The 14,471-nt window shown below is 43.1% G+C and overlaps 1 protein-coding gene and 1 pseudogene across 1 annotated transcript in view; one reads left to right on the forward strand and one right to left on the reverse strand.

Moving 5' to 3' along the window:
- spon1b (spondin 1b) overlaps nucleotides 1–14,471 on the reverse strand; it is a 122,674-nt gene that overhangs the window by 56,264 nt on the left and 51,939 nt on the right. The window lies entirely within an intron of this gene.
- Nucleotides 995–7,707, forward strand: LOC134447366 (uncharacterized; annotated as a pseudogene).

Genomic DNA, 14,471 nt, shown 5'->3' on the forward strand with positions numbered 1-14,471 from the left:
AATGCATCTCAGCACACAAACCCATTGCTGTTGCTCTCTCTCTCTCTCTCTCTCTCTCTCTCTCTCTCTCTCTCTCTCTCTCTCTCTCTCTCTCTCTCTCTCTCTCTCTCTCCCTCTCCCTCTCTCTGCCTCTCCTTCTCTCCATCTCATCACACGAGCCCATTGCTGTTAGTGGACATCACCCAATTATTAATTGGATTTGGGTGCGCCTCAATCTAATCAGGCGAGCCAAATTAAAATAATTGCACACTACACTACACTACACACCAAGTAACAGGAGATAGGAATCGCAAATTTGCACAGTATAATGAGAGGAGGGAAGCCAGCAGATGGCCAACATTTTAGAGGCCTATTTAGACTAATCGCAAGAGCAGCCATGTGCAAGTCCTCAATGAAGTACCCACCTCTCTCTCTCTCTCTCTCTCTCTCTCTCTCTCTCTCTCTCTCTCTCTCTCTCTCTCTCTCTCTCTCTCTCTCTCTCTCTCTCTCTCTCTCTCTCTCTCTCTCTCTCTCATTCACTCTGTCTGCATACAGTAGATCTTACAGTAATCTGCTGTCCAAAATGTCACTAGTCTATTATAGCCCCGGATGGATTTCATACAGATATTGAGGGGCAAGGGCAACTAACTAGTGAGACTCAGAAAGCATAACCTCTTTCAAAATCGTCTGAGAAAAAAAAGAAAACGAGTAGCACAGGGTCCTGACAAATCAATTATCTTCCCAGCAGGTGCCACCGCGGGTGCAATTTTATTACATTCTCCCGTGCAACTGACATGGATGCAGACAGAAAAAGGGATTTATTTGCATGTAAGTGTGGGTGTACGGTACCAGTATGTGTGTGTTCATCTGTGCGTGTATGTGTGTGTGTGTGCGTGTGCATGTGCGTGTGCGTGTGTGTGTGTGTGTGTGTGTGTGTGTGTGCGTGTGCATGTGCGTGTGCGTGTGTGTGTGTGTGTGTGTGTGCGCGCGTGCACATGCATGTCTGTGTGTGTGTACCTGTGTTTGCTAGAGTCAAAACAAGCCATAGACAGCGCAGGAGAGATGCAGGCCTAAGGGAGAGAGAGATGCAGGGCTAAAGGAGAGAGGTAATTGCTTTGACCTTCAGCTCATATGATTTCACTGGACCACATACTCCATAATTAGTTCCAGGCCCAGTGCCAGCCCAGGTGATAGACCTGTTGGGAGGACGATTGACCTTTTGACCTCAAGCGCATTCTAGAACCCCCCGGAGTTCCCATGGCGAGGCTACATACAGATGCACTCTTTAGATGGCAGGCGAGCGAAGCGAGCAACTCTCTGCTCTGCCTGTCCACTGTTGTGATAATGTCCAGCGGCCCGCTGACTATCCCGTCACATACCCAAGACCATAATGCCTTATGCTCTCCAACAAACAACGTCTGACAGGGAGACGTCCGAGAGAACAAAAGTGAAAAGGGAACGCTGAAGAAAAAGTTCTGACAGGGAGACTCTAATCCCTGTTTGTTAAGAGTTGGTGTGCTGTGGTGTGGGAGGGCCGCGCTGACAGCTTTTGCAGGGCCTGGGACAAAAGCATCTGAAAAGGCCCCCACCTCAATACCTACAATGTAATGGGGTCCCAATTCTTGGCCTCTCTATTCTCTGGGCCTGGGACAACTGACCCCTTTGCCCCCTCTATAGGCGGGCCTGGGTGTGCTGTGGTGTGCTGTGCTGCGGTTTCTCCAAGCTGCACAGACAAAAGACCAAATGAACCTTCGGGATGAACAACATGTTCTGCGGACCGGGCTGCTGTCACGCTTGTTGGTGAAGTTGCTGGAGCTTCTCGTAGCTAGCCTTCACTGGGGAGGGCAGCGAGTACAGCAGTGTGAGAGCCTGTCCTGAGTCCTGGCTGACTGTAAATTAATCAGTGCGTGCCGTGAACTCAGTCCACCCTGAAGGAGCCTAACCCTGGGTCCCCCCGCCTTAACCCCCGAGTGAATGGATGTCAGTGGACGGGGCTTTGTAGTGTGAAACGGGACTTGGCACTTAAAAGGACGAGGTCAGAGGTGGAGAGAAACTATACACACATGGGAGGACAGCAGTCGCAGCACTCCAAAGTCTCCCCCCATTCTAACCAAAACATCTGCACAAAGCACAATATTATTTTTAACGTTTGTGTCCTCTCCTCCTAAAATCATAAAGTAATGTTTTATTTGTGGTGGGAACATATGACCGCTCTAGGCCTGAGTCGTGATTGGAAATGTTTTGTAAACATTGGGTAGAACATTGTCTATTGAAGATACATAAACTGTGGCTTTTTAAACACATTTAAGCAATCACAGAAGACACCTCCTTGTTTTAGTGTGAGCTTTCAGTTTTGGTGTGAGTCTTCCCAAGAAGGGAAGGGAAGGCATGAAGACGTGTTACACTTGTTTCTCAAGGCAGGATGCCTCAACTAAATGTCCTCCACAACCTGCAGTAAAACGGAACTAAGCTGCTATTTTATGTTTGTGCCTCACAAAACTTCTGCCTCGGTGCCATCTTTTATGGCTGACTGAAATTGGAAAATAATTGCAAACGTGGTGAAAACATACAGGCAACTTAAATAGAAGAGTTTACCTCGAAAAAAAATGGAATTTATGTCTGAAAAGAGCCATAACAGCTTATTTAATGTTCGCCTCCTTCTTTATAAGAAATGCTTCTTGCACAAACAGTATAATTTCACCAGGATATTCAGCAGATAACAACATTAGGCTATTTTTAAATTCTGTTTACATGGTAATGTGCAAAATATGAACAATGCTTTCCCTAAGAGCATATGTCAGTGTGCAAAAAAGTGTCAAAAGGGTTTTCTCTGCGAAAACAGGAACAGCTCTGCAGGCTGGGAGAGAAGCACTGACCGTGAATATTGTCAAAACAAATCTCATATACATAAGCAAAACACACAACAAACAAGGGGCCAGTATAAAAAAGCTAAGCCTATCAAGGGGCCCTATACTCCACAGAAACATCACTGTTGATGGCTGAGTAGAAATTAACAAAACATTTACCAGACTGGCTACAAATTTCTTGCAACGTCTCTAAAACGCACTTCAAATCCACTTAATATGAGGCCCAAAAACAAATAAAGTTTTAAAAAAAGCTTTTGAGAGATAAAAATATACACGACTACTTCACGTCTATCTCAACACAGTTGAGTTTGGTAGACAGCTGTAGTCTGTACAAATGAAGGCTAAGCAGCTGAGACGAAATATCCAATAGTACAATTCATCAAAATCAAATAATCTAGATTAAGATAGATTCTCAATAATCTAGATTCATAAAACTGTAATGGTCAACTAATAAGCGTTATGATGTATATGATGTAAGCTTACTGTATGTGCAGTACTGTAGTTGTTGAATACATTTGCATTTTCCTTGAAATATTAAAAAGCAGTGTTTGTGAAACAAGGCAACATGAAAAATGTATCATTGACTTCAGACACTTGAAGATAACCAACAGCTCGATGGATGCATTGCATACAGCTCTTTCGTCTCTCCAGTCAAGATCGAGTCACATTTCAACACTATATCGATTCATTGAAATGACTTTTTGCTTCAAATTATGCCAGCTGCACACTATTCAGATACGACAGATACAGTTAATTGCTGTAGCTGTATTGGTAATACTACTTGAGATCAGTGTTGGGAGTAACGCGTTACAAAAGTAACTAATTACTGTAATGCATTACCTTTTTGAGTAACGCAGTAATGTAACTGATTACAGGGGAAAAAATCGGTAATATGTCCTCGTTACAATGCAAGTAACTTGCACATTACAACGCATTTTTTGGCCTAAATTTTGTGTGGGTATTTTGTTTTCTTTATACAATGTTCGCGGATCACCGCGAGATCAGCTATTGCATCTGATACGTCCGCGCAGAGATTTGAAAGTTCCACGCAGAACATTGCTTCCTCTTTCACGCTTCGTCTCTCGAAATGGCAGGTTGACAAAGAATGACCGATCCAGAAGATCCAGCTTGCTCGTTTTCAAGATGGGTGTAGCCTATATGCCCACTACTTTGACGTAATTGAAAATAAGGACACCAAGAACATTTAAGTTAAATGCACATTGTGCTTGAAACCCAAATCGCTTTCCACGTCGAAAAACAGTTGCCTACAAACAATTTGACGATTTGAAGAGGTGCCATAGCACCACCAAATTAGTCAGGAAAGGAGGGGATGCATACCATCACGAGACAGGGACACGGCAGGGTATCCGACGGGGGGGGGATGAGTACGTTGCATCCCCCTCACTTTTGTTCAACTAAACATCACTAAAATTGAAATAAATCCATTTGAAATAAAATATTATACGTTCACCTGTCAAAGTAGGGACATTGGACATCCTTGCTGTCGTTGCACCACTCTGTAGCCTATCACTGTAAACTCCAACGCAATAGGTTAGTTGCATGAATAGAACTAGAATAGAATGAATAGAACTAATAGAATAGAACTAGTTTGCGCAAGTCGCAGAATATGCTGCTCGTTCATTGATAAGACATTTTCCCCGGTGTGCTGTATATAATTAATATTCAAAATGGGCCTACTGTAGCAATGCATCTGGTCTTTTATCAATAATAATTTTCAAACTCGTAGTGCAGTGAGGTGGCTTTATGTTTCAGCCAAGTGCAACGGAGCCTGTGCTGCATGCGTCCGTAGGCCTAATAGATTAAAAAAAAACGGCGCTGGTGTGGATGCTAAGGTGTGGTAAGAAGAGACAGGATTAATCATTGTATTGGTGAATCAATGTATTGTATGTAGGTAAGACGCAATTCCTGAAAATGTTGGTTTTCAGTCTGCAGGCTTCCAAAACGACTTGTGGATGGCAGGTGAAAGTCATGCCACCTCATAGATTTGCACTGTAGATTGCGAAATCCTTGTTTCCAGTCATTTTGGCTAAAGTAACTAAAAGTAATGCAAAAGTAGTGTAATGCCTTACTTTTAAAAAAAAGTAATGTTGTAATGTAAGGCATTACTTTTAAATGACAGTAACATGTAATAAGTAGTGCATTACAGTTTTTGAGTAACTTTCCCAACAGTGCTTGAGATGCATTTCTTGACACGCTTGAAAGCATTCAAATAAACAATTGTTCATGCATACCATTCTGAAGCGATTTCTTTTGTGAACAAAAGTGGCAAGTCTACTAAAAAATAAATGCTGCGATGTGCAAAGTAACTAAAACTGAAGCGAACAGACCACGAGTGGAGACTTTTGGGCTGAAGCATTTGCTCCATTTCATCTCAATGATCAGCAGATTTTTCCCTTTCCCTCACTGTAAACAGTTATTGGTACCTTGCATAAAGGCTTTGTCACATCATCGCGGATAGAAAATGCAAACCTATTCATTTTTTGCTTTCTCAGAAACAAGCAAAGTAATGAGGAATGAGGGGGTTGAAGAAAAACACTTAACAGACTTCTTTTTAATCGCTTTGCCCTCTAGACTGCAAGTCATGCAAAACTGTGGCCAAAACTTTCCCAACGTTCTCGTTCTCGTTTGTAGTTTGTATTATTAATGCAAGGCATGCTGGACTGTCAGATGGGTCATTAGAGGGGACCGCTGCCCGCCGCGTGCCCGTGCCAGACAAACAGGTACAACAGCAGCACACACTTGTTCATTCTGCAGACAAACCCAGAACAGAAGGTTATTAAAATAAAACGCTTAAGATTCACAAGCATTTTTCATTAATCAGCGTCGGAGGCCAGAAGCAGAGCATTCATATTCATTACGTTTAATCTCGTTAAAAAACGCAATCCCTTGACATCTAATGACTGTGTGCAGAGCAGGTATCTAATCAAAATATCTTATCTCTGTTCCCACACTTAGCGATTCTTCAGTGTCGGAGAGGAGAGGCACAACATTTGCTGAATTCGCAGAAGAGGATATAGAAACTCCGGAGCTGATAGAGGGGAGGATAATTGGTTGGTGTCAAAAAGTTGTTCACTCGTACCAGCACACTCAGTAGGGGCGTGTTTTGCTGAGCGTCATGATATGCTGAGCTAGGTAATTGGGGAGAAGAGCAAAACAGCAGGAAATAAACACTGACATGAAACTGCTAAACTTTTTCCCAGCCAGGCAGCAGCTTTACAGACGTTTTGTCTTCCTCACATGTCCTTTCATTGAGACAATTTGCTGGCAAAATGTCCATGGTAAGCCATGGATTTGTTTGCAACACATTTACTATATACTGTACTGTATGTGCTTGGTAGAAAATTGCAGTATTACTCTACTGTTGGTGTAACTTGCTTCTCAGACTATAAAAATACATTCTTGAGCACATTTTTTGTGTCAGGAAATTACCATCTCCTCTTCTCTCTCTATATGTTGCCCCTGGGCTCCATCATCAGAGAGCACAATGTTGATTTTCATAGCTATGCCGATGACACTCAACTATATATCTCTGTCGAGCCTAGCCAAACCACTGCCATTCATGCCTTGACTAAATGCATGTCTGCCATCACAGATTGGATGAACAGTAACTTCCTAAAATTAAATGAGGATAAAACTGAAGTGTTGCTCATTGGGCCTAAGAAAAAACGTGCAAAACTCCACTCAAGCCTAGGTGACCTAAGCATGCACATTAAAGATAAGGTTACTAGACTAGGTGTGGTCATAGACTCGGATTTGAGCTTTGAGCCTCACATCAACAAGATAACAAAATCTGCTTTTTTCCATCTTAGAAATGTCAACAAAGTGCGCGGCTTGGCCCCCCGACAAGACGCTGAGAAACTTATTCATGCCTTTGTCACCAGTAGGATAGACTACTGCAATGCTCTCTTCTCTGGTCTCCCAAAAAAATGAATTGACAAATTGCAACTCATTCAAAATTCTGCGGCAAGAATCCTAACAAGAACCAGAATGAGAGAGCACATCTCTCCTGTCTTGGCAGACCTGCACTGGTTACCTGTCTCATACAGAATCAACTTTAAGATTCTGCTCACAGTATTTAAAGCATTAAATGGACTTGCCCCTAGTTATATCTCAGACATGCTCTCTTTTTATGCCCCTGCTCGAGCTCTCAGGTCCACTGATGCCAAGCTGATGCCACCCCCCCGCAAAAGAAGATCGGCGACGCCGCGTTTGCCTGCTATGCGCCCAAGAGATGGAACGCCCTCCCCATCGAGATCCGATCAGCCACCTCCGTCGACTCCTTCAAGAAGCAGCTGAAGACCCACCTCTTCATCCTTGTCAACTCCTAGCTGCCTAGGCGTCATAGTGTCCCAGCTGCCGCAGCGCCCTTACTACTCGCAACCAGCCCTGGCAGGGGGCTCCCCTAGGTGGCCGCTGGTCTCTGCCTGAGGTTTCTTCCTGACTATAGGGTTTTTTTTTTTCTCAGACCTCACTGAGCTTTTTTTTTCCCCCTTACAAACTATGAATCAAGCGAAAGGGAGTTTTTCCTCACCCCTGATGCCACCAGGGGCCGCAACTGAGCGCCCAATCTCTGTGTGACTTTCTATGACTTATGATAGGCCCAGCCACTATGGACCTTACGCATCTAAGAATCCTGGTCCTAACCTACGTTGACCTTATGACTCTACAATCTCTGTCTATCTCTTCTTCCTCTGCCTTCCTGCTATTTCTGCCTCTCCTCTATACCTCTCCTTTTAAATCTATCTCTAACAATGTTTTTTTCCCATTTGTTAAGCACTTTGAGTTACATGCCTTGTATGACACAGTGCTATACAAATACAATTATTATTATTATTATTATTATAATCAAAGCTTACCCTACAACGTTTAGGAAAAAAATCAGAGGGATGGCAGTTTTTCCCAACTCTTTAGTCTCCTCTGGAATATCATGTCAGGGTCATACAGGTATAGTCAAGCGTCCTTTATGGAGACAGGTTAGTGCCATATTTGTTTCTATTACCGTCACTGCAAGTCAGGAAACTTTCAGTGACTTGACTTTTGAAACAGTTCTATTCTTACTTTAACAGAGGAATGAGCCCCCCCCATCTCGCTGCCAGTCCAAGTTCCAACCCCACTTCAGTACCATGCTCCACTCCATTTCACTATCAGTCCCACCCTCCATCTTACCTCAGCCCAAATCTACATCACACGTCTAGCCAAGAGCCAAGCCCACCACACCACACCATACCACACCCCACTGCCTCACTCAAATCAACTATAACCCACATGCCACCACAACACAACTCTCTACCTCACTCAAACCTACTATCACCCACTGCCCACCACACCACACCCCTCTACCCAACTCCCAACCTAATATCACCCCCTGCTCACCACAGCACAACCCTCTACCAAACTCCCAACCCCACAACCCACCAGCACACTGCCCAACAACTCCAAACCCAACCCAAACCTACTACAGTATCACCAAATTTTCCAACCCTCCACTCCACCACCTCACCTTACCTCACCCTGCCTGACACTCCCATCGCACCTCACACAACCCTCCACTCCACCTCACCTCACCTCGCCTCACCTCCTATACCTGCGCAGGGAGTGTGAATGTGGCTTCATTGAAAAGGTAATTTGACATAATTCTTCAGGGTGGCGGTGTCAGCCGCACAGAGGTGGGTGGGGGTGGTGGTGGGGTGGGGGACCATGGCTGCGGGCATTACACTGTTTCATCTCAAATGCATAAGATGGAAATTGAAAGCGGCAGCCGAACTCATGATGCAATAATAACTGTCATATTTTCTATTGTTCCCGGTTATTTTGGGATGAAGCAGTTAATCAAAGCCCAGAGCGGAGAGGGGAGGAGAGGAGAGGAAAGGAGCAGGCTGAGGGGAGGAGAGGAGAGGAGAGGAGTAGGCTGAGGAGAGGAGAGGAGAGGAGAAGAGAAGAGCAGGCTGAGGGGAGAAGAGGAGAACAGATGAGAAGAGAGGAGAGGAGAGGAGATGGGAGAGGAGGAGGATGAAAGAGGAGAGGAGAGGAGAGGAGAGGAGAGGAGAGGAGAGGAGAGGAGAGGAGTAGGCAGAGGCCCAGGAACATTCTGGCTCACTTATAACTTTACCTCCTTTTATTGGATCTGATGTTAACATCTACAGCCATTTTGACAAGAAGAAAAAAGGCTTATTCAATGTGGTGTAAAGAAAAAAAGTAGAGTGAAAAAAGAGGGAGGGGGGATGGAGAAAATGGAAAAGAGAGAGGGAGGGAGAAAGGAATTAAGAGGGACAGATAGAGAGACACAATGAGAGGCATGAGAAGAGAGGGAGGGAGAAGGCGCAAGAGAGAAAGAGAGAACTTCAAGGGAAAGGAATTGAATTAATTTAGCATGCATGAATCCCATCAGATTGTGACAAGTACAATGCAGTCAGTCATAATGCTAGATTTAACATTTATATTTCCTTTCCTGCGCAGAGCAGAGCAGAGCAGCGTGGGCAAAAGAGATGTGCCTTGTCTAGATGAATGCAGAGTCAGCATCACTTAATCAGCTGTCAGAAAGGCGGCTTTTGTTCAACTAAAAGTCCCAGCATGCACAGTTAACCGCCCACATCAGGAGCCTGCGGTGTGCTATAGGGTACGTTTAAACTTTAAATAGGTGAAGAAAAAGGCTTGTGCATAACATCTCCCGACAGAAGACTTGTCAAGTGCTGTGGCCTTGGTCAGCAAAAGGGTATGGAAATAACTGGCTTCATAGTTTAGTATTGCCATGTACTTTACATGCAGTTCACTTTTTAATCTTTCCCAATGTACTTTGCACTGTCATACAGTGGTGGCAGACCTGCGGGAAGCTGCCCCACCCTTAGACCCAAAATGCTGAAATAACACTAAAGATTGTATGTGCTATGTTTGCTATGCACTACTATACTCGTGACTGAACTTTCAACCTGCACTAACTCAAAACATGCACACACACACACACACACACACACACACACACACACACACACACACACACACACACACACACACACACACACACACAAGCACACTGCACTTTCTGCACTAAACCCAAACATACACACACTGACACACACACACACACACACACACACACACACACACACACACACACACACACACACACAGACACACGAACACACACACAAGACGCACACCGCACCTTCTACCTGCACTAAACACATACACACACATACACACACACACACACACACACACACACACACACACACACACACAACACACACACACACACACACACACACACACACACACACACACACACACTGCTGCTGGTGTACTTGACAGACCTTTTTTAATATTTATTTTCTTCAAAATGCTACTATTACCATGTCAGAACGCTATAAAGGACTTTTTTTAGGAAAAGCACAAAAGCACAACAGATACCTCTTAATGTATGTCCTCTACAAGTCTTCTGTTGTCCAGTCTTGCACTTTAAATGTCTGTATGAGCACTGTCTATGTCCATACTGTCTTAAGTCCATGTATAAGTACTGTCTATGTCTATACTGTCTATGTCCTTACCTAGATTAGTCTATGTCTAATGGGAAAGCAAGAAATGTAATTTCAAATTCTTTGTATGACCAGTGCATGTAAAGAAATTGACAATAAAACCTACTTGACTTGACTTGACTTGGATAGGGCTGTAAAAAAAATCGTTTGTGCTATTAAGGCTTTTGAGTAATTTAAATACTCAATTACTCATACTTTTAATACATTTTTCTGACCTGTCACGTCACGCAGCCCCCCCCTCCATGTCCAAATTTCTCCAAAGTAGTCTCAATCGAAGGCAATTTGTTTGCGCTCATTTGTGCTGTGAAAATTAACCTTTAAGAGTGTGGGTTTTTGAACATTCTATAACAATGCAAGCTTCTAAAATTCCAAGTTTTATTGTATGGGGCTTTGAATTCTGTAGAACTTTCACTGTCCGAACATTCTCGTCACACTGGTGTGACGGTACACTCTTAACGCTTCAATCACTTGTTTTGTAAAGTAACGATGAAGATGTTTCACCATTAATTTGCTGTACTCACTCTGGACATGATATTGACATGTTTGATTTAGGGGTCGACCGATACAGATTTTTTAATGGCCGATGCCATACCGATTTTTTTTTCATCACCCTTGGCCGATACCCGATTTCCGATACCCGATATTTGGGGCTGATATGGGTTTAAAAAAAGGTTAAAAAACAAAATACAAATATTCCAGGTCTCAAGTTAAAAATAAACATTCCTTTGACATTATCAAATTGAGGTAGAACTTGTAACATTTTAACACCCACTCTAACAATCAAGTAATGTCTAACAATCAAGTAATAAAAAAATCAAGTGTCTTGGTGCTTTTAAAAAAGACAGAATGACATAAAATAATAAATATTGTGTATCGGCCAAAACCACACGCGTATCGGCCGATACGATACAATTTTAAAAATGCAAATATCCGCCCGTTATCGAACCGATATATATATCGGTCTATCCTTAGTTTGATTTAGGTAATCGCATAAAGACTCTGCCTTGTCAGCCTGAGACATTCAGAGATGAACATTTCAATTGGTTTTCGCCAAACCGCATCATATCTCATTGCCGTAATATTAGCTGAATTTTAATCACTGAAATTCACTCTGATCACCCAGGTTGCTTTGCTCCCAGCGAATTCGCTTTGGTCACTTTATGCGCCGACCCTCCGTAGCAAAATAATGAATATGCTCTGGTAATGTAGGTCGCTTTTAGTGTACACACACCTTATATACATTACATTACACTTAGCTGACGCTTGGTTTCATCCAAAGCGACTTCTTCAGCCAGGAGGTGTAGGGAGGACTGGTAAGGGTGGGATTTAACCTTAAAACCTCTGATCTTAAGTCCACCTCCCTGACCACTATGCCACGGCTGCCCTGATGTAGCCTGATTATCATCGACTTTCAAATCTCTTCGAGACTTGGTCTGACCAAGACCAAGAGCCTCCCTTGGTTCGCTAATGGTTGTATGCTTCCCGGCAAAGTGGAAGGAGTTCCCGATTTTTTGGGAGCTCAGGAACTACATTGTATTGCTCTTGACGTGACTAGAGGCAACGCAGTGTTGCGTTACTAGGAGGGCACGGCCTGGCTAGTCCCGACGCACATTTAGAAACTCCTTGGCTGCACTGCAAACAAAGCGTCTCCTGGTCGTCCTGGTGCCACCTGAGTGGGAGAGCCTAGACTTAGTCACTGCTTCCCAGGTACTCCAGTGGGGGATCAGTGCTGGCTGGCTTAGCATATATTTTTTTTCTCCAGACAAACAAACAGTAGGCTTCGGGTTCATCATTATGCTAAAGACATCATTAGTTCTTATTGCTATGCAAATACCGCAATTATTTATTCAAGCCTTTCAATACACAGAAGAAAATCTCAGTTGTTTTCACTTGCATTCATAGCTATGCAAATTGTTTCTTATGAGATACTGGCTGGCTACAGGCTCCGCTGCATTAAAAATGACGGGTGACTTCAAAAGTAATTTCCGAGGTAAGCATCATATGTTACCTGTTACTGACAGGCAAATTGGTCATATATTCTAATTTCCCCCTACACCACACCAGGGTTGTGCCCTTGGTATTATTTTCCAGTTCAGTGACCCTGCAGTAAAGATGGATTCTGGAACAGGGACCACTACTCATGGTCATTGCGGGTTACCTTGGCATTGAAATGCAAAGGCCACGGTGGATATATGTAGGGCCGGATTAACGCACAGTCTAGATATGGCTGCAGCCTAGGGGCCCCCACCTGCCAAGGGGCCCCTGATTGACCAAACATCAGAGCTGTGACAAGATGCAGTATTGAAATATTCATCAGTCATATTGAGTACAGTTGGTAGACATGTTACTGTTAAATTCCTTTCTTGTAATTATGACACTTTCTATGTAAATGTGTCACAAAATCTGCCCTCTCGGGGGCCCCACAGCAACCTGTAGCTTAGAGCCCCCACAACAACTTGATCCGGCCCTGGGTATATGACAAAAGGCATCCACAACTGCTATACAACAATGGATGCATTGCAATTAACCTTTACTAGCTAAAAAACACAAGGTCTTTCAGAAGGACAGACAGTATTTAGAAATGTGTACTGTATACCATACTCAATATTCTTTTCTTTATTTCTCACTATATGTCAGCTACATTGTGTCTGAATTTGTTGGTGATGCGTCTAAATGACATTCAGTCTTCGTTGTCCAATTGATATCCACATGAATGTAGATGTGAATAGTAAAACTAGAAATGCATTCTCACAGAAAATGCTGGAAGCGGGCTTGCCTTTTGGGGCAGAGATGAAACAAAGTACTATTGAGAAAACAAAGCTGAAATAAATCTTGGAAAAACTCCATCCACCCAGTCAGAAGTTATGGGCCAAACAATTCAGCCATCTTGGATTCAGCCATCTTGAAAGTGTTGTAGCTCTGCGTTTTGGGGATATACTAAATGACATACATGGTATTTTAAGTTGGCTAAGGAACACTGCATATGATATAATTTTGAAAATCAACATGGCTTCGAGCGGGATTCGAACTCACAACCTCCATATCTGTAATCCAACCCCTTTGCCATTGATATTAAATGACATACAATACATGATATTTGAAGTTGGCTAAGGAACACTGCATATGATATCATTTTGAAAATCAACATGGCTTCGACTGGGGTTCGAACCTCCAACCCCCATATCCCTAATTCAGCACATTTGCCATTCATACTAAATGACATACATGGCATTTTAAGTTGGCCAAGGAACACTGCATATGATATAATTTTGAAAGTCAACATGGCTTTGACTGGGATTCGAACCCCCAACCTCCATATCTGTAATCCAGCACATTTGCCATGCATACTAAATGACATGCATGGCATTTTAACTTGGCCAAGGAACACTGCATATGATGTAATTTTGAAAATCAACATGGCTTTGACTGGGTTTCGAACCCCCAACCTCAATATCTGTAATTCAGCACATTTGCCATACATACTAAATGATATACATGGCATTTTAAGTCGGCCAAGGAACGCTGCATATGATATAATTTAGAAAATCAACATGGCTTTGTGTGGGTTTCGAACCCTCAACCTCCATATCTCTGATGCAGCAGCATGCATTACCACTAAGCCAAGCAGCTAATTATCATGCATAGTCCAGCAAGACTATATTACATTGCATTGCAGAGCTGAACAATAGGCTTCTAGAATGCTTGCTCGCACCTGCTCGTTAAGAATGGAATCTTGAGACAGTGACAGTTGAAATGGAATCCTTCACTGGCTGCACCTGTTGTGATTGACTGAAAGACAGTTAGTATTGAGCCTTTAACAGGGGAGAAAATGAGAATGAGTTTTTTTGTCTTTACAACATCGTTGTAAAAAAACTAAAAGGAGTTGGCACGTGTCCTTTTCACAGATCGGAGTCATGCTTGTGATCTCTCTAACAGTCTTTGAATTAAGTTTATAGGTGAAAGGGTTCAGGCACAAATGGACCTCCGTGTGGGACATGCGCTGATCTCTTGAAAAATGCACTTTTCAAAAGACTGGGATTCTCCATAGAGCCAGGCCTGTTTTTTTTACAAA

Source organism: Engraulis encrasicolus, chromosome 4 (assembly GCF_034702125.1).
Source record: "Engraulis encrasicolus isolate BLACKSEA-1 chromosome 4, IST_EnEncr_1.0, whole genome shotgun sequence".
Taxonomy (NCBI): Eukaryota; Metazoa; Chordata; class Actinopteri; order Clupeiformes; family Engraulidae; genus Engraulis; species Engraulis encrasicolus.